This window comes from Rattus norvegicus, chromosome 14 (genome assembly GCF_021556685.1).
Source record: "Rattus norvegicus strain SHRSP/BbbUtx chromosome 14, alternate assembly SHRSP_T2T, whole genome shotgun sequence".
NCBI lineage: Eukaryota > Metazoa > Chordata > Mammalia > Rodentia > Muridae > Rattus > Rattus norvegicus.
Genome location: NC_141547.1, coordinates 32,277,061 through 32,295,729, shown reverse-complemented (window position 1 = coordinate 32,295,729; position 18,669 = coordinate 32,277,061). Strand labels below are relative to the sequence as shown.

General features: G+C 42.0%; 1 protein-coding gene across 34 annotated transcripts in view; it reads right to left on the bottom strand.

Moving 5' to 3' along the window:
* Clock (clock circadian regulator) overlaps positions 1–15,021 on the bottom strand; it is an 83,937-nt gene extending 68,916 nt beyond the window's left edge. For 12 of the 34 annotated variants that reach the window (XM_087584232.1, XM_087584252.1, XM_087584233.1 and 9 more), the window contains exons 1-2: positions 14,884–15,006; positions 13,648–13,727 (exon numbers count right to left, since the gene is read on the bottom strand). The gene's annotated coding sequence lies outside the window, so the exon portion shown is untranslated. 34 annotated transcript variants of the gene reach the window in all.
* Between the last annotated feature and the right edge of the window lie 3,648 nt (positions 15,022–18,669).

The following is an 18,669-nucleotide window of genomic DNA, read 5'->3' as shown; positions in this document are numbered from 1 at the left end:
GCCTGGTATTCCGGTGGTTCTGGTTGCTGCCGCTGACTCATGCTGATTCAGCAGAGACCTGGCTGTTTCTGCTTGCTGGATGGAAACACCAGTGCTGAATCCTGCTGGTGAACTGGACTTCTGATATCTTGACACTACTGAACTGGACTGCTGGTACCTGACAACAGAGACTGGAACTGCCCCAGAGAACTCCTTCTAAGCAGGCCCACATCCCCTTGTCCTATTTACCACCTTTTCTCCCCTGCCTCTGGATGGTGGACTCGTGGGAAGGGGAGTCTCAAAGCATTTGAGAACCCATATTAGAGTAGGTTTTGAAAAATCTAAGCCTACAAGGTATAACAGTAAAAGAAAAGGAAGACAAAAAGGAGATAAAAGCAAAGAGTATTGTTAACAGCATAGCACTACATTATGAGGTAGTCTAAGAGATCTAGTAAACTAGTTTTATATTTTGACTGCGGGGTGCTTTATACAAATCTATACCATGATAGAGAGCCATGAGAAAATGTAAGCTGTTTGCAATAAACATGGGAAAGAGAAAGGGATAGAGTTTCTCGGACCAGTGTCAAACAAAGGACAAAGAAAATACCAAAGTTTTTCTTTTTTTTTTTTTTTTTGGTCTTTTTTTCGGAGCTGGGGACCGAACCCAGGGCCTTGCGCTTCCTAGGCAAGCGCTCTACCACTGAGCTAAATCCTCAGCCCCAAAGTTTTTCTTTATGGGGTATTGAATATTTGAGTTTTTCCTCTATGAGATGCTTAAAAGTTAGACTACTGGAGCCAGACATGGTACACATTTATAATCCCAGCACCTGTGAGGCTAAGCCAGGAGCCTAACAACTTCAACACCAGACAAAACAACAAACGGATAAAAGCAAAGGTTAGCTGTATTCACTTTGTTTCAGACCTCAAAGAATTATACCAGTACTATAGTCTAAAAGTGTCCCCTCAACATTCTTCTGTGGAAGCTCAACCCCGCTGTGACAGACAGTATTACCGTGTGAGCCTCTGGGAGGTGAGTCAGGATGGGATTAGTACCCTTATACAAAGTGCTAAAGGAGCATGGCTCTCCTTTTCTTCATGTGAAAAGCAGCTTGGAGGACGCCATCTAGACACTGAATCAATCAACACACTTGGACATGCCGGTCATCTATAAATTATAAAGACGAAGGCATTTTATAACTGGAGAAAGAGGTTAAGATGTAGAACTGAGCTGGGGAGACTCTCAGAGTAATATGCTCACCACACAAGTATGAGGACCTGTGTTTGAATCCCCAGAAATCACATGAAGTTGGGTGCAATGGCATATCTGGACTATGATTCACAGTGCTCTTATGGTGAAATGGGAGATGGAGACAAGAAAATCTCTACAAGTTCAAGGGTCAGCTGGCCTAGAAGCAAACAAAAAAAAAAAACCTGTTTAAACAAGATGTCTCAGCAAAGACCAACACCCACAGTTACTGTCTGACCTCCACATATGTGCCACAACACACATATACCTCCACATCACACAAGCATGCACACACACACACACACACACACACACACACACACACACACACATGTGCACACACACAAGAACTAAGAGAACCAGTTCCAGTGCCCTTGAAAGACATTGCATTGTCTCTGGTCATCAATGAGTAACTTATCAATGAACTTCCTTCTTTCCAAGTTTTTGTTCAGCTCAACATTTTTCAAAACATTGCTATATCTGTTTCTTTGAATTCCCCTCATATTTAAGTCTAACAAATCATTTTGTACCTAAGGCAATCTTGACAGAAGACTTGCAAGTCACTTAGGCAGTACAAAGCTCCTGATGACAGCTGTTAGGTAGAAGGCTATGAGAAGCAAACAGGGACAGACCTTGAGAGCAACTCCCTTCCCCACTGGGGACCATGGCAGTCTTTAGGCAATAGCCTGTGTGTGTGGTGGGGGATGCTATCCTCTGCCAAAGCAAAGGAAATGCTTCTGTAGGTTGAACAAAAGGCTTCGGTGGGTTTCAAATTTTTAGGTTATACCCTTTGCCCATCAGGGCCCTAACAGACCTGGAAGGACTCACATTGAGTCTCCTCTCCAATTTTGTTAGAATAACAGAGTCAGAACAAGCTTCCTAGAACAAGCTTTCTGAAGCCAACCAGACCCATGTCTTCTGTAAAACTGTTACAAAGCCCTCTGACTTCAATGAGTGTATCCTAAACTAACAATTGGCTAACTTAAGTCTGAAATTTTTTAAAAGTTGCAACGTTATCAAAAGCAATCAATATAAATTTTAAATAAAAAATGTGTATATGTATATATGTCTTATGAACTTGGTTTTTTCCTTACAAAGCTTTTATAAGCATTAAAATTCTAATGAAACAAAAGGAAATGATCCACAACATTAGGAGAGGGGCCTTTAATGGGATGGGAAGGAGCTGGAGGGTAGGAATGGGGTTCAGTGGGGTTACTACGTTCAGCTTTTAGAGTTAACTGGCAAAGCCTAAAAGCTTTCATTCTTAAAAGATAAAACAAAAATAAACCAAATGTAGGTGTTACTGACTTGGTCAAAAACAAAAGGCAGAAAATTGAGGTGGAGAAGGAAAAGAGATAAAATGAAGAAATGCAAAGCCGTCCCATTACCCCCTCTTACAAAACAGAGGACTTAAAATGCAGTGCTGGGCAATGTGAGTAATCCATTATTAAGGCCGAGGCACCATTCACAGAACTCAGGATACTGTTAAATAGCAGCTGACGCCAACAACAGCAGAGAATGATGGTGGACCAAATGAAGTCTCACTTTCATAGGAGGTAAAATAGACATAGTTCAAAATTATTATATCAAGAAAAAACAGTAGATTACAACAAAGAAGACACAGTGCCACATCGGTCTACTTCTAAGAATTACCTACAAGTTCTCCTCAAATTTTCAGAGCCCTGAAGAGAGGACACTTTAAAATGAGTCTTAAAAATTCATTCTAGAAAGATCAGAACTACCCCATCAGAACCAGACAAATAAGAAAACCACAGGCCAATAAATTTATTAATATTAATGAAAAATTGATATGGACAATTACTTATATAAATTATAAACTTTTATAACTTATATAAATTATTATTGAATATATCCTATGGCCAGGAACTATTTTAGGAATTGAGTCTATAAGTCGATAAAACCAAGCCCCTTATGACTGGCACATACTTCACTTTACTTTTGTAACTAGAGAAAGCACTCCAGTAACTTCTTTTTTTTTCGGAGCTGGGGACCGAACCCAGGGCCGCTGAGCTAAATCCCCAACCCTCCAGTAACTTCTTTAGGGAAGAATCTCAAGGCTTTTAACAAAAGATAACGAGTAGAGAGGACCTAAGGGAAGACAGATGAGCTTCTTTAGAGCGCGAGGAGAAGATGGTAACAGTCAGAATGGAGTAAGCCCTTCTACCAGGTGTTCCAATTATGCCTCACTGACTCATCAAATACTAAACCCAAATCCTTCAAGTGACTGTGAATGCTGGTACCTACAGTATAGATTTAACTTGGGCTAAATGTCAAACAACTACTATTAGACTTTTAAACCATGCACCAATCTTTAGAGACACAGGCAAGCAACAAGTATCAAGTGTTTATTGAAAAGGAAGTGTGTGATGTGTCCTAAGCTCGTTCAGCAAGTGCTACATTTCTGTACTTCAGGGAGCATTCTGTGCTTGACTTAAGAATAATCACAGAAGTTTGGACTAATTTTACTTCCAAGGCAGTACATTCTCAAATTCCAAGTTCTTGTAGTGTGAATTAACACAGAGAGTGAGAGACTTTGGAATACTCAGCCCTAAATGGGACAACTTCATCAAAGCCCTCCCTGGGTGCTTAATGATCTACGATGAAGAGAAGGTAAAAGACTTCAAACAGCACGGATGGTGGATGACTCCAAGGAAACAGTGTCTTCCAGGCACAACAGGACTGAGGCCATATGAAGTGATGGAGACCGGCAGGGTGCACAAAACTGCCGCAGGTGCAAGTCTGACGACCCCAGCACTGAGAGGATAGTGTGGTAACAGGGCCCTATCCTACCAAGAAGCTGTCTGCAGTGGAGGGAGAGTCAAGTTCTCTGATGCAGTCTCTCTGGGCATATCAACCATACTTCAGGGCAGACCCCACCAGGAGTACTTAGTTAACACAAGAGGAACTTGGTTTTTCTGAGTGGACCTTCTGTTTCATTTTTGTTTTGTTTTTTCTGGCTTTTTTTTTCTTTTTTTCTTTCTTTCTTTTCTTTCTTTTTTTTTTTTTTTGGTGTGTGTGTCTTATTAGTCTTTTGCTTTTGCAAGTGTTGTTGAAAATTTGTTTTACTTTATGTTTAAAAGAGAAAGAACCAAAGTTGGGTGGGTAGAGATGGGGAGGATCTGCAAGGAACTTGGGGGGTGGGGAAGATCAAAATATAATGGATAAAAATGTTCAATAAAAAAGAAAAAAGGAGGGGCTGGGGATTTAGCTCAGTGGTAGAGCGCTTGCCTAGCAAGCACAAGGCCCTGGGTTCAGTCCCCAGCTCCGAGAAAAAGAAAAAAGAAAAAGAAAAAAAGAAAAAAGGAGCAAGGTAGAAAGTAAGTGAGGAAGACACTCAGTGCCAACCTTTGATTTTAGCATGCATGGGGACACAAGAGTACATGAACTTCAACACATACCCACACAGAAGCAGTAGAGCAAACACATTTGTCAAAAGATATGAGGGCTGACGGGATGGCTCAGTGATAGAGCACTCACCTCTTTTGTATGAAGCCTAGGTTCAGACACACGCGCGCGCGCGTGCACGCACACACACGGACACACACACACACACACACACACACACACAAGAAGAGAAAGAAAGAGAGAAGAAAAAAGTAAACTATACAGATGACTAACTGGTATAGAAAAATGCTCAACATCACTACTCATTAGGAAATATAAGTCAAAACCACAATTAAACATCTCTTCACTGTGTTAAAAATGAATAATATCAAAAGAGAAGTTAAGAAGTGCTGATAGGGAACAGAGAAAAGAGAATTCTCATACCCTGTTGGCAGTAACATAAATTAGTACAGCCATTATAGAAAACAGTATGGATAGTCCTCAAAACATTAACAATAATCCATTAATTTCTTAATATATATAAAAGAACCACAGACATGTTAAAGAAAAACCTATGTTTCTATGAATATATATATTCATTCCATATTAACCAATAAGTGGAAATAATTATGTCCACAAACAGATAGATTTTTAAAAGATATACATGTATCCTTAGACTCTATCTCAGCCATAACAAAGAAACCCTTTCATCTGTTCTAATACAGGTGTTACTGGATTTAGCTAGGCACAGAAAGACAAGTATTACATGATTTCGCACTTATATGGAATCTAAGAGTTGATCTCATAGTTCAGACTATAAGAGTGACTACCAGAGGCTTAGGGTAGGTTAACGAAACAGGGAAAGAAGGAAGAAGGGCTCATTTATCGGGTACCAATTTACTGTTTAGACAGGAAGAAGCCCTGGGGTGCTACAGTACTCATCACTACAGGTATCAATTAGGTACTACTAATTCCAAAAGCTGCAAAAAAGATCTCATGTTTCCACCATAAACAAAGTTTGAATATATACATATATAATATATAATACATATATATTAAATACTATGTGATTAGACATTATATGGTACCCCATTAATATGTGGAACTTTAAGGTTTGTGTATCAGTTAAAAATGAATGAATGAAAACGTATATGTACGTTGACTCTCGGCTGTAAGAGTATAGGCGCAGCTGACTCAGTCTTCAACTGGCTTTCTTCCTTCCTGTTCTAAAGGCAATCAACTTCAGGCAATGATCTCACTGAACATTTGAATGGGGCTAATGAGAGGAAAAAACTGAGTATCAAATCTTACTTTAAATTTATACACACATGACTAACAGCTACTACACTAACAGGGACAGCCACATGTTATTATTACTTTTGTAATACACTGAAGTTATATTATCTAGTATGATAGTCAACTTTTTTATATTTTCCCACAATTGTTCTGAAAATAAGCACAACGATCTCGTTTCAAAGCAGATTTGAGACTGTCTACCCAATCCTGACCATATGGATGCTCAGCTGCTGTACACAGCTTTGCTTCTGTCCATTTCATACAGTGTAATCTGACAGACGTCCATGGAAGTCCTCACCCAGGTTTCTGAGACTTCCTTTGCCTCTTGAGTACTAATGCTTTATTACTGTTGGAGAAATACTATTTATTAACTATAAATTTAAACAAATAATAATCATGGTAACAGAACTGTGTAATTATGTGGGAAGTTTTAATATCACTCTTTTCTACATATATTATATAAAAACCAACTTGATTCAGACAGACTTAAATACAAAAATAAAACTCTTAAAACTTCTGTGACAAATATGAGATAAAGTAGTTCTTAGCTAAGACACTGAAAAACATGAAGCATAAAAGAAAAAAAAATCACCTGGCATGGGGGTGGCAGTTAAGGAGTGTACTTTTAATTTTAATCTCAACACTCAGAAAGCAGAGGGAAGCAGGTCTACATAAGTTTGAGACCAGCCTGATCTACTTAGCAAGTTCCAGACCAATGAGGGCTACATAGTCAGACCTTGTCTCAAACAAACAAACACACACCCTACAACAACAACAAAAAAAAAAAAAAGAAAGAAAAAGAAAGAAAGAAAAGTAAAACAAATTAATGGATCAAATATCATCCAAATATCATCATAGTTAAAACTTTCTTCTAAACCACTGATGAATATACAAAGGCAAGCAGGTAACAGGCTGGCAGAGAATTCTACAATTCTATTATCTAGTATCTGACAAAAACCTAACAGATTACATTTAAGCCAGAGTGCATCATTCAACCTCAACAATAAGCAAATCACCCATTTTGTCTTAAATGGACAAAACTTTGGGCACATATTCCACAAAAGAAAACACACGAATGATGCACAGTTGGAAATATATTTAATATAATTATAGAAATGCAAAGGAAAGCCAGAACAGGATACCTAATACACATGTACATAAATGGCTAAAATGCAACTGTACTGACATTATGGAGTGTAGACCACCAAAATCAGGAGCAAAGCAAACTGACAAAGATTGGTGCAAGGAATGTAAATCTACCCACCTACTTTAGAAACAACTCATCAGTAGCTTATAAAGTCAAATGCACATTGCTATGGAACCTGGTAATAACAGTCTCAGTTATTTGCCCAAGTGAAATGAAAAGATATGTGCACAAATGTTTGACAGTTCTTCTGAATAGCACCGCACTAGAAGCGGGTGAACACTATCCAGCAATAAGAGAGAGCCAGTAACTGGAGAGTGCCATGAAAGGCAGGCAGCACCCCCCACCCCCAACCCCCCACCCTATACCCTCTTCTGCATCACAGAAAGAAAACCACGCATACAAAATAAACCAGTGGCTACCACAAAAGACTCTCTAAAGTGAAGAGACTTCTGTTTCTTGGTATTAGACATTTATTTGTATACATTTATCACAACTCAGTGAATTTTAAGACATAAATTACACTTCTAAAAACACAGGTGAGGAGGACAGAGCTCTGACCTGATCGATGGATTAACCCACTGATAGATTCCTAATCTGATGGCATTACTGGAAGTAAGGAACTTTCAGAGGTCACTGGGGAGGACTAGAATGTGTTCAGACCTCTCTGTCTTTGCTATCCTAGCTGAGCAGCCCTGTGCCACCAAGCTGCCTCACCACAGAACCTAAATAATGGAGCCAGCCAACCACTATCTAGATTGCTGAAATTAAGAAACAAATCAGTCCTCCCCTAAGTTGTTTCATTCAGGTATTCTGTTACAGCAATGAAAAAGCTAACATGCTCTCTGGCAGAAAATATTAGGTCTGACATTCATTCTAAAATAATAAGGCATAAATAAAACAACAAACCAACTTGACCTAACTGGTATTTACAGAACGCCATACAAACAACATTCTTTTCAAATAAATATAAGACATTTACCAAGATCATATTTGGACCTATAAAACAAACTTCAATTAATTTAAAACAATCATCACACTGGAACTAGATTAACAGACATATCTCTGGAAAACTCCCAAATATTTGGAAACTAACAAATTTCTCAATAATCCCAGATCACAGAGACATCAAGAGCCAGACACAGGTATGTTTTCTGAACTCCCAGATAGTCATAAGAGTGACAAACAGAATGCCCTTAGCCTAGGGATTAGAGGCTAATCTGAAAGAAGAAGAAAAAAAAAAAAAACCCCACCAGAATCCTGTCCCTCTGGAAGTAAACATTTAAAGCGAATTTCTAGTATGCTTACAATGAAAACCAAAGACTTCGGCTTCTAGCTTGAGAGATTGGCAAAAGACAAACTACACCCAAAGACAGCAAGTAATAGCAGCAGTGAAGAAAGGAGGCTTTAAAAATAGAAAAAGAGAGAAATCAGTTAAACTAGAGGGTGGCTATGAGAACCCAGCAAATGAATGTCTAGCTAGGCTGCTAAAGAAAAGAGAATACTCATTAGTAGACCAGGAATGATAGAGCAGTGTTCTCAATCTGGGGATCTCCGTTCCTTTTGGGATCAAACAAGCCTTTCACAGGGGCTGCCTAAAACTGTCAGAAAACACAGATATTTACATTATAATTTGTAACGGTAGCAAAATTATAGCTATGAAGTAGCAATGGAAACAATTTTATGGTTGGGGATCACCACACCATGAGGAACTGTATTAAAGGGTTGCAGCATTAGGAAGGTTGAGAACCACTGCTCTAGAGGTTACATGGATATTAGACTATGTTTTCTACAGATAGTAAAAGAATAGTAATAATAAAAAACCACACACACACACACACACATACATTACAACCGACACTCTGTCAGTGACTTCACGAAAAAGCACCCCTTGAAAGGCCTGGCATAGTCATAGAGCCACATAACTGACAGAAACCAAGCCTAGCAGACTGACAGCCAAAGAAGCAGCTGAGTAGTGGGGCATGTGGGTCTAGCCTTGAAAAGCCCTACGTGTCCTCCTGAGCACCATAGAGAAAGTCAAATACCAATTGATTTATGCTCATGAAATGTAATGTGAAGCACATTTCAAAGCAAAACATAAATTTAGAAAAACAAACTTTAAAAATCTTAGACTTTACTTCATTATTGTTATTACTGACTATACAGACTAGCATATTTCTCCAACAAAAAAGTATGAAATCTATTGAATTTGGTTACCAACACAAATTCAGTATCATTCTACTTGAATTCTAATTCTTCTGAAGGCCATCAAAAATTTCAAGTTATCACTCGTTATCTTAAAAATTAAAAACGTTTGTGTTCAACAGTCAAAGCAGATAAATCAATTATATTGAAAACGTGGATAAGAATAAGCATATTTTATTTATTTATATATGTATATATTTACGTATTTATGTATTTATATGAGTACACTGATGCTGTCTTCAGACGCACCAGAAGAGGGCATCAGATCTCATTACAGATGGTTGTGAGCCACCATGTGGTTGCTGGGAATTGAACTCAGGACCTCTGGAAGAGCAGTCAGTGCTCTAACCGCTGAGCCGTCTCTCCAGCCTGAGAATAAGCATATTAAAGCAGTAGTGCTGAAGGAAAACACTGATATGGAAGTATGCCGATGAGTTACAGAAGAGAGCTGCCTCTACTCTAGTGGATGCTACAGGTCCACAGTCATGGGCCCAAAAGTGTGCACAGCCTCACATACCCCAGAAGACTAACCATGGCTTTTCTGGGTGACAGGATTTTAAATTCTTAATCTGTGCCTTTTTGTTGTTGCTTCTTCTTTCTCCAAGTTTCCATTTTGGTATGTGCTACATTTACAACTGAGAGTTGAAAATTAAGAAAGTCAGTCAACGTTTTAAGATTAAAGTGCACTTTAACAGGAAGGACAGGCTTTTAGGTGGACAAACGGCTTAGTCTATAGATGCAACTTATCTGTGCTTCTTAGTTCCCAAATACAAAATGTCTGAAGCCTGTAATCCCAGCACCAGAGAAATTGGCACAGGAAAATAAAGTGTTCAGAGACTACCCTGGACTACACAGCAGTTCTGTCTCAAAATAATCCAAATACCAACAACAACAAGGGAAGCAAGTTCTATTTTTACTTACTACTATTTATAATAAAATTTAAAAATTAAATATCAGATTAAATACAAATTCCATTAAAAAGCAGAGAATTACATAGGCATGGTGGTGTCCACCTTTGATTCCAGCACTCACAATATAAAGAATAAAAGTGATTTTGTCCAAAAAAAATTAATATTGAAAATACAGAGAGTTTGCCATTGTTGTTGTTTAAGGAAAAAAAAACCCTTTAGAGGCCTTTATTGGCCCTTTTGGGCCAATGGTTAAAAGCACTGGTTACTTTTTCAAAGGACCCAGATTCAATTCCCAATACTCACACGGCAACTTAAAACCATCTGTAACTCCAGTCCCAGGGTATCTGATATTCTTCTGGCCCTCAAAAAAACCCATAAACACACGGTACAAAGGCATATATGCATGTAAAACATCCAAACAAACAAAGTAAAATTTTAAAATAAATAGTACTTTTAGAAAATCAAAAGCAATAATAAAAACTCACTCTTTATCAATGACTTCTCTTTGTACATAGAACACACTTAAAATAATAAGCAGTATTATTTCTTCATGAATTATACAACTAAAGTGATAAGTCAGAATTATCATTTTAAGAATAAATTGTTTAGGTAATTTAACATTTTCAGAGTAAATCATGTAGAACAGAATTTCTTTGTCTATTTAATTCATAGAAATTATATATACCAGGGTTATTAAAATGGTTATACAGCAACATATAATGCCATTATGTAATTAAGCCAATTAGTAAGTACTAAACTGTTCTTATACTTAAAGTGTTAGGTGAATAATTTTTTACAACTCTGCTGACAAGTGAGCTCACAGGAGAAAGGCTGCAGCGTCAGGTAGTGTAGTGTCTACGAGGAAATTACACCTCAACAGACAAGCTTCATGTATCTGCAAGTGCTAAACTAGTCTCAGAAACAGTTTTGCTACAAAATGTGAAACTTTTAAAAATAATTTGCTCCCTACAATATTTATTAAAACATTCAGAACAAATAAATAGTTTAGCTGACCCAGAAGGAGAGGAAGCCTTTATGTGGTGCTCTGAGAAACAGTGAGAAAGAACGAAGCCACCTTCTTCTATTATCAACAGTACCTGTCTAACATGTTTGATAATTTACACTTAATTCCACGTTTCTAACAACACGTCATGAGTTTGCAATGTCAAAGAAAGAGGCTCTTTCCAGTGGGAAGCACGGCCAGACAGTATATCCACGTCAACAGCACTCGTCCCGAGGAGCCTCTGTAAGGCTGCAGTTGGCTCCTTCTCGGGATGCCAGCCTGAGCTTTCTGGCTCTTCTGGTCTCTCCTTCTGTAGCTAGAAGGTGGAGATTCACCCTCAGGGGCCCATACTTGAAACCCTACAATTTAGGCCCTTAAGAGTCCTATATAAAATGTTAAAACCTAAGTCTCTGTGCTGAATTCTCATCAGTCTGAACTCCCTCCAAACTGCAAATGCTTCCATATCAGGTAGCCTTTTCAACAGTTACAGAGGTAGAGGGATTATGTCCTAAGATTCATATCACAGGTTAAAGCTTTCTGACATATTCCAAGTCCTTTCTGTCCAGGGGTGCAGTTTACAGTACAGGCAAACAAACAGAGCAAACAATCATTTACGAACTCAATAACTGGTCAAGCATAACCCCAGAACTCAAAAGGTTGAGCAAGACAGGAAGTTCTCTACCTCCACCATGGGCCAGTCTGAACTACATGCTAGTAAGACTTCCCAACACAATGCCCACTCCCCCAGAAAAACTTACCATAAAAAAAAATCAATTCAATTCAAATAAGGCTAAAGTGGACATATTTATAAATTCATAGAAAAAGATACAGAAAGCTACACACCCAATTGTTAATAGTTATTCTGGAGAAAGACACGAGGTAGAAACAGAAATATATATCCAGTGCTGTGACAAATACCTGTCATCCTAATACTCAGGAAGCTGAGGCAGGAGAGGCAGGAGGATTATCATGAGTTCAAGGCCAGTCTAGACGACATATTAATTTCCATTGCAGCCTACATTACTACAGCATGAGAGCCTATCTCAACCACAACAAAAATGAAAGACAGCGTTCATTTTATAGAATTCACGTTAAAAAGTTTGGAGAAGAGCTACATACATGACGTTCAAATGAAAAATAAATGCCATTTTGCACTGGAGTGACTCTCACATACCTGCATCAAACACAAACATCCTGGCTTACAAAATGAAAAATACTAGTGAGTACATGCTATATAAATAGTTCCCAGAGAATATTATCATCACTAGAGGGAGTTTTTGAGTATTCCCTCCCTAAAATTGCATCCACTCTCACACAGCCTTTCAACCTTAGCCCTGCTGCCACAGTTAGCGCCTGTTAACATCATTAATATACGCTTACTCAATCATCACAAACTGTTTAGTTTTACATTTATCCTGGATTTTGTTTTCCTTAAGAAATAACCACATACACATGTGCCTACTCACATATCTACACTCACATATACAAACATACTCATACACTCACATACACACTCAAACACACACACACACACACACACACACACACACACACACACACACACGTTTATATTTCACTGGGGTTCCTGTCTGACTTCTTTAAAGAAAATAATAGCTTCCCACCAGAAAAGCACACTAAGCTGAACAAACTGGTTTATTACCATTGTAAATAGAATGTTCAAACGTTGAGGTAGGGATTGACAAAAGGAAAAAATATAAAAGTATATAGTTTTTAAAAATATAAATGGGAGACACTCTACTACCAAAGCAGCACAACCCAACCCTAACAGCAAATGCAGCTCTCACTGAATATTAGCAATCAAACAACCTTTACAGCTTTGAATTTGCCCATGACTTCAGCATCGTAAAGGGTGCACAACAATCAAATTCATCCTAAACCTTTCTCCAGTTTATTTTTCAAATTAAGAGAAAAAAATACTAAGAATGATCAAATTCCCTATAAAATAAGTTTATGAATCCATAAAACATTAAAAAATAAGATTATAAGCACATAAAGCATTTATGTTCCACCCTTTCCTCTTCAAATCACTTCTCTTTCCTATAATTACTGGGTTTCTAGTATTATTCTAGGACTTCCTTATACTAAAGAGCAATACAGACTATACGTAGTCTATATACACAGACAGAGACATATAGAGACTATATATAGTTACGACACTCTCCCTCAACACATACAATAGCACACAATTCACAGTTCTACGTCTTGGTTTTTTTTTTAAACTATATGGCAATTTTTTGTGTCATTTTTCATAGGTGACTATGCTAGTCCTTCAAGCTAACCAATGACATGCCAGTCAGTAAATTGCTTGGCACATGGTTTCTTTCTCCTAAGATTTTAAAACAAAGCAGATCTGAAGTGTACCGTGGGATTCAGAGACAGCCACGAATTAAGTTATATCTTATTCATTTCTTTTCAATCGGATATGAAAAGGGATGGTCTGCAATCTTTTTTCTCTAATAGCTGTTAAAGCTACAACAATGCAATCGAGGGAAATTACCTTTCCGGTGAGTTCGGGATATCGGTGCCCTAGTCAAATCAACAATGCCTATAAAAGTTTCTTCTTGTGCTTTTCGTTCACTGCAACAGAAAACACCGAGGTTTGTTGTTGCTGTTGTTTTTAAAACGTCTACAAAGCCTTCAAGTTTTGTATGGTTCTGCATTGTAATACCAAAACACCATGACCTGAACTGTCATCTGTCACGTCAGACACCAAAAGCTCTCTCTTCCTTAATCTTTCAGGATTCTGCTGACTACCTCGGACTTCCACGGCAGCAGAAAACACCCACAGGAATATAAACTTCGTGGCACTACTACTGGTACCGGGAGAGCCAGGACCACATCCAGAGCGGCCAGCTCCACAGGCAGAGCGTGGCCCGGCGCGGCGCACGCGGCTCAAGTTGGACGCCCGGGGCCCAGCGCAGCCCGCGGACCGAGCCCCGGAACCACGACCACTAACGGAACCAGCCCTGGGCGGCGGCGGCGGCCGCTCGGACCGTGGATCGCGGCGCGCGCCGGTCGCCGCGAGGGCGGGGGCTCGGCGGAGGAGCTGGCCGCCCCAGCGCCCCATTGGGCGCCGCTCCAAACGTGCCCGAGTGGTGACAGGAATAAAGTGGGTCACAAGGCCTAGCGGGTCCCGGGCGCGAGCGCTCTCCGCGGCCGACTCGGCCTGCCCCGCGCTGCACCGCGCCCAATCTCAAGCGCGCAGCGGCCTCAGCGGCCCTGGGCCGCGGAACCCACCGCGCCCCCCTGCCCCGCAGGTAACCCCGGCGGCCCCGCGACACTTGGCGCAGGCCCCGCTGAGCGCGACTCCCTGGAGCTTCGCGCTCTACGCGTCGCCGGACACCGGCCGCGGCTCCGGCCTCCCAGTCTGGCTGCCGCCCCCCGCCCCAGCCCCAGCCCCGACCCCACACGCTGCCCCCCGCGCCCTCCCGCGTCCTCACCGTGCGGCCGCCTGAAGCTCCGGCTTCCTCCCTCCCCCGCCCGGGACTCTGCCCGCCGCGGCTCACGACTGCCAAGCTGCGATAACCGGGAAACGCCACGACTCCGGGAGCAAGCAGCACCCGGGGCGGCGAGTGCGCGCCCCCGACCCACCCCTCAAAATTCGCCGCTACTGCCGCGCTCCTCCCCCTCCCAGCCTTCCCCTCCTCCACCGGCTCCGGGAGCACGCATGCGCCGCCCAGGCCAGCCTTCCGCCGCGCGTCCGGCCCAGGCCCACCCGGTGGGGCGCACTTACCGGGAGCGCGCGCGCGGCGGCGGCCAGATTTCCTTCGCGCTCTCGCCGTCCGGGATTTCCTCTCTCCAGCCGGTAGCCGCCAGCCCAGTCCGTGATTGCGCTCCCTCCCGGCGCATGCGTCGTGGGCGCAGGGCTCCGCAGCCGGCCGAGCTCTGCACTCGCCCCTCCCCTCGCGGCCGCCTTCCCAGCGCGCCGGGCGCGCATGCGACTTTCCCCGTTAGGCAGCCCCTTGCCGCGCCGCCCCGCGCTATTCCTGGGGATTCCGGGTGCCCGAGGAAACCCCACTCTGCAGGTCGGCGAGAGCTCCCTCCGCGGCCGCAGAGGGAAGCCAGCTGGGATGTCCTGAGCCCCCTTCTCGGCGCAGGCCGGGAGGCGCGGCCTAGCGGAGGGTGCGGCCGCCCGCAGCGGCTAGGGCGGCTCGCGGTTCCCCGAGATGCGGCGCTCCCTACTAGTGGGAGCCGCGGGCTGGAGTGGTTCCTCTCTCCCTGGGAAAGCAAAGAGCTTGGCCCACGCCAAGTTAGAATTCTCCAGCCCGAAGCTCGGCTTCCTCTCCTGGAAGTGCGTGGGCTGCCTGGGACTCGGTTTCCTGGCTCCTAAAGACACACTAGACTGGCGGCTCCTGGGAGATAGTTTTGGAAGACCCAAGTGACCTCGGCTGTAGCCGAGAAGCAAAAGGTCGGGATGTGTTTGCTCCTTTTATGAAAAGGCAAGAGACACTTCAAAAAGATGAGCACGGCGCTAGGGATGAACTAGGACCCTAGTTTACACTGGTTTCTTAGCCACTGCACCCGAATTAATGGGGAAGAAGTCCGTAGAGCCCTAATTCATAGCAATTTCTTTTAAAAATCAACTTGGACATCAAACAGAAGGCATTAACCTATACTCTTTAACTCCAAAAATCCTCTCTCCAGGGTAATGTCTATCTCAATGATAATTAAGTTCTTGATGTATATTCGGGGGGAAAGAAACCTTCAAAACTAGGGAAATTAGCTCCATTCTCCCCAGCAGTGTGAACTCAGAGGAAGGAGAATCCTCAAATTCCTGGCTACGTAGCCAGAACCCTGTCAGGAGAACTTTTCCTTGGTGCATTCATTCTTCGTTCGTTTCGCCATTGAAGGCTCTTAATGCACAATTCCTGCTGTCTGAATTCATCTGCTACTCGGGTTCATTGACCTTACCCATTCTCCTCTCAATCCTTGTGGTCCAGGCAGGACACTGGAGGAGGAGACCTTGGGTTCTCTGTTTCAGATTGGCAATTACTGCTAAGAAGACTGTTTTCCAAGGAGTTTGGTTCCGAAAAAGATAAAATCTTTTCTTGTGTGACTAGTGAAAGAGCAGGCACCATGAAGGGAAAAACCAGAAAACAGATGAAAAGATAGTGAAGTAGCCAGGATGCATGAGCGCTGCAATCGATGTGGGCTAGATTCCCTTGGAAATTTCAGTTAATCAATAAATTCCTGAATGTGTTTGTTTTATTGCTTAAAACCAATAAGAGCTTTTCTGCCACCTACAAGTCAACGTCTTGATCACTGGTAGGTAGTAAAGGATGGGGTGGAGGTAAGGTTAATAAGGTAACCTATTTGGTTTCAGCCAAACGAATTTGAATGCTTTTCCTAGGTCGGATGTTTTGGGTTTTATTTAGTTTCTTTTTCTATTCTAGCTCCTCTAGTACTTATACATACACATGCATATACATATACATATACATATACATATACATATACATATACATATACATCTTCAAGATGACCTTTGCCCCCTTTAATGGTTTCATTGTCCTCTTAGTCACCTGTGACTCCTCCCTCGCTCACATTCTCTGTTTAATTATTTACCAAGACTTGGTGATAATCCCTTGACTTTCTGCTCAGTCCTGTCACTGTTTGACTATTTCCCACGGTTCAGTTTACAACTTTTCCCCCATTAAAAAAAAGTTTCTTTTACTCCCCAACTTTCACACACTGCGTTTCCAGCAAACAGCTTCGCCTCTTAAATCCTAAATCTAGGCTCCCAATTCCAAACCACTGCCTTAAACGCCCTGTGCCTTGCTGCCATTTAAACTGTTTCCAGTCCTCTTTTCAGCTGCCTTTTCATCAAGTTACTCATCTGTAAAAACTGTAAGCTGCAGATAACAGTCTCCATCCCCAGAACCATGAAGAGGCAGCTGGGTTTCTATCCACACTGCCTGCTATGTAATTCCCATCTCAAGTATTGGCCACTTTCAGTTTTGAAATTAAAGTATAATTACATCATTTCCCCTTCCCTCTACCTCCTCGAGTCCTTCCCAACCTATTTCTCTAATTTAGTGCGTGTGTATTCCCAAACATAAGCATACAGCCCACTTGGTTTGTATAATGTCTCTTGATATTGGATAACCAATTTAAGGGCTCTCCTCTAGGGAAGACTGCCACTAACACTTTCCGATTTTAGCATTCCTTAGTTGTCTGTAGTTTTGTCAGAGGTTTACCCCTTCCATGTTAGCTATGTTTGAGACTTCAAACCTCCCTCTGTGTCTGTATTACAGTCTCTCTGCCTCTTCATCCTCTATGGCCCTAAGCCTTAGGTACAGAAACTGTTGTAGATGAGCAGTGGGAGCTGGGCACCACCCGTCACCTGTTCTCTGCATTTTGAGGTGGTTTTCTGTAATGGCCTCCGTTTGTTTTGGAAAAGTCTCTTTGATGAGGGGTGAGATCTGTCCTTATCTGTGAGCATAGTGGGCGTACGGATCAGGATTTAGAATGTAGTTAGAAATGACTGGGCTGGCGATGTGGCAGCTGTAGGTTCTCCTTCAGGATCCATGACATCACCAGCACCAGGCAGTTGGCTGGGTTTCCAATCCTGGGAACCGTTTCCTTCTTGTTGTGTGGGCCTTAAGCCCAAGGAAGGAGCTATGGAGCTGTTGGGATTCGGCCAATGTTTGTGAACCACAATTGCATTCTTGGGGATACTGTTTGGCAGTTTTTAAAATCCAGTTTCCTCCCATGATCTTAGCTGTCTTCTTTGTTCAACCTTTCCCTAGTTGCATATGTTCCACTAATCACAAAGTAATGTCTGCTCTTCCATAACCCATTCACGACTGCCACCAACACTCCTAGCCTTAGCATATTTTTACATGAGTTGGAAGATCCAGGCATGCAATAGTTCTGTCGAGGTGTTTAAATCCCATGGCTCTATTATTCAGATTCTTTCCAGTCTTTTTAACAGAGGGACTTTCAGTAATAATATATGTGGCATTACGGAATTCATGTCAAAAGTATAGGCTTTGGATGTCACTATTGCCTTAAGCTGGGGGATACTGAAAGCCAAGGCGCTTCGGAGAGTTACCCACAGGATCTAAGGATGAGAGTTTGGGAGAACGGTGGCTCTAGGTGGTGAGGATGATGGCTGTCCACCTTTACAGTCTGCCGCTGGGTCCCTGGGAATGGTTACATTGACGCAGGCATTTGCCTGCAGTATGTCCCCCCTTCAGTCTTCATACACATATGTCCCATTAGCTACTTGATGTCTCAAGTATGCCCCTAAAACAAGAATGCATTGCTATCTTGGGTGGTTAACAGTGGTACTCACTTGTAATCCGTGCAGGGCCCTGTCTTTATAAAAGAAGGAGAAAGTACATGTGAGAGCAGTCACAGAGCTCCTTCTGTGCATCCACGTGCTTAATCACGGCCACAATGCCTTATTTGGTCTGCCCCATGCCTGCCCTCCAGTCTCACAGCCTACCATTTGCTCCTGTAACATTCCAGAAACGTCTTTCCGATTCCTGGCTGATCCCTGCCCACGACAGGCTTT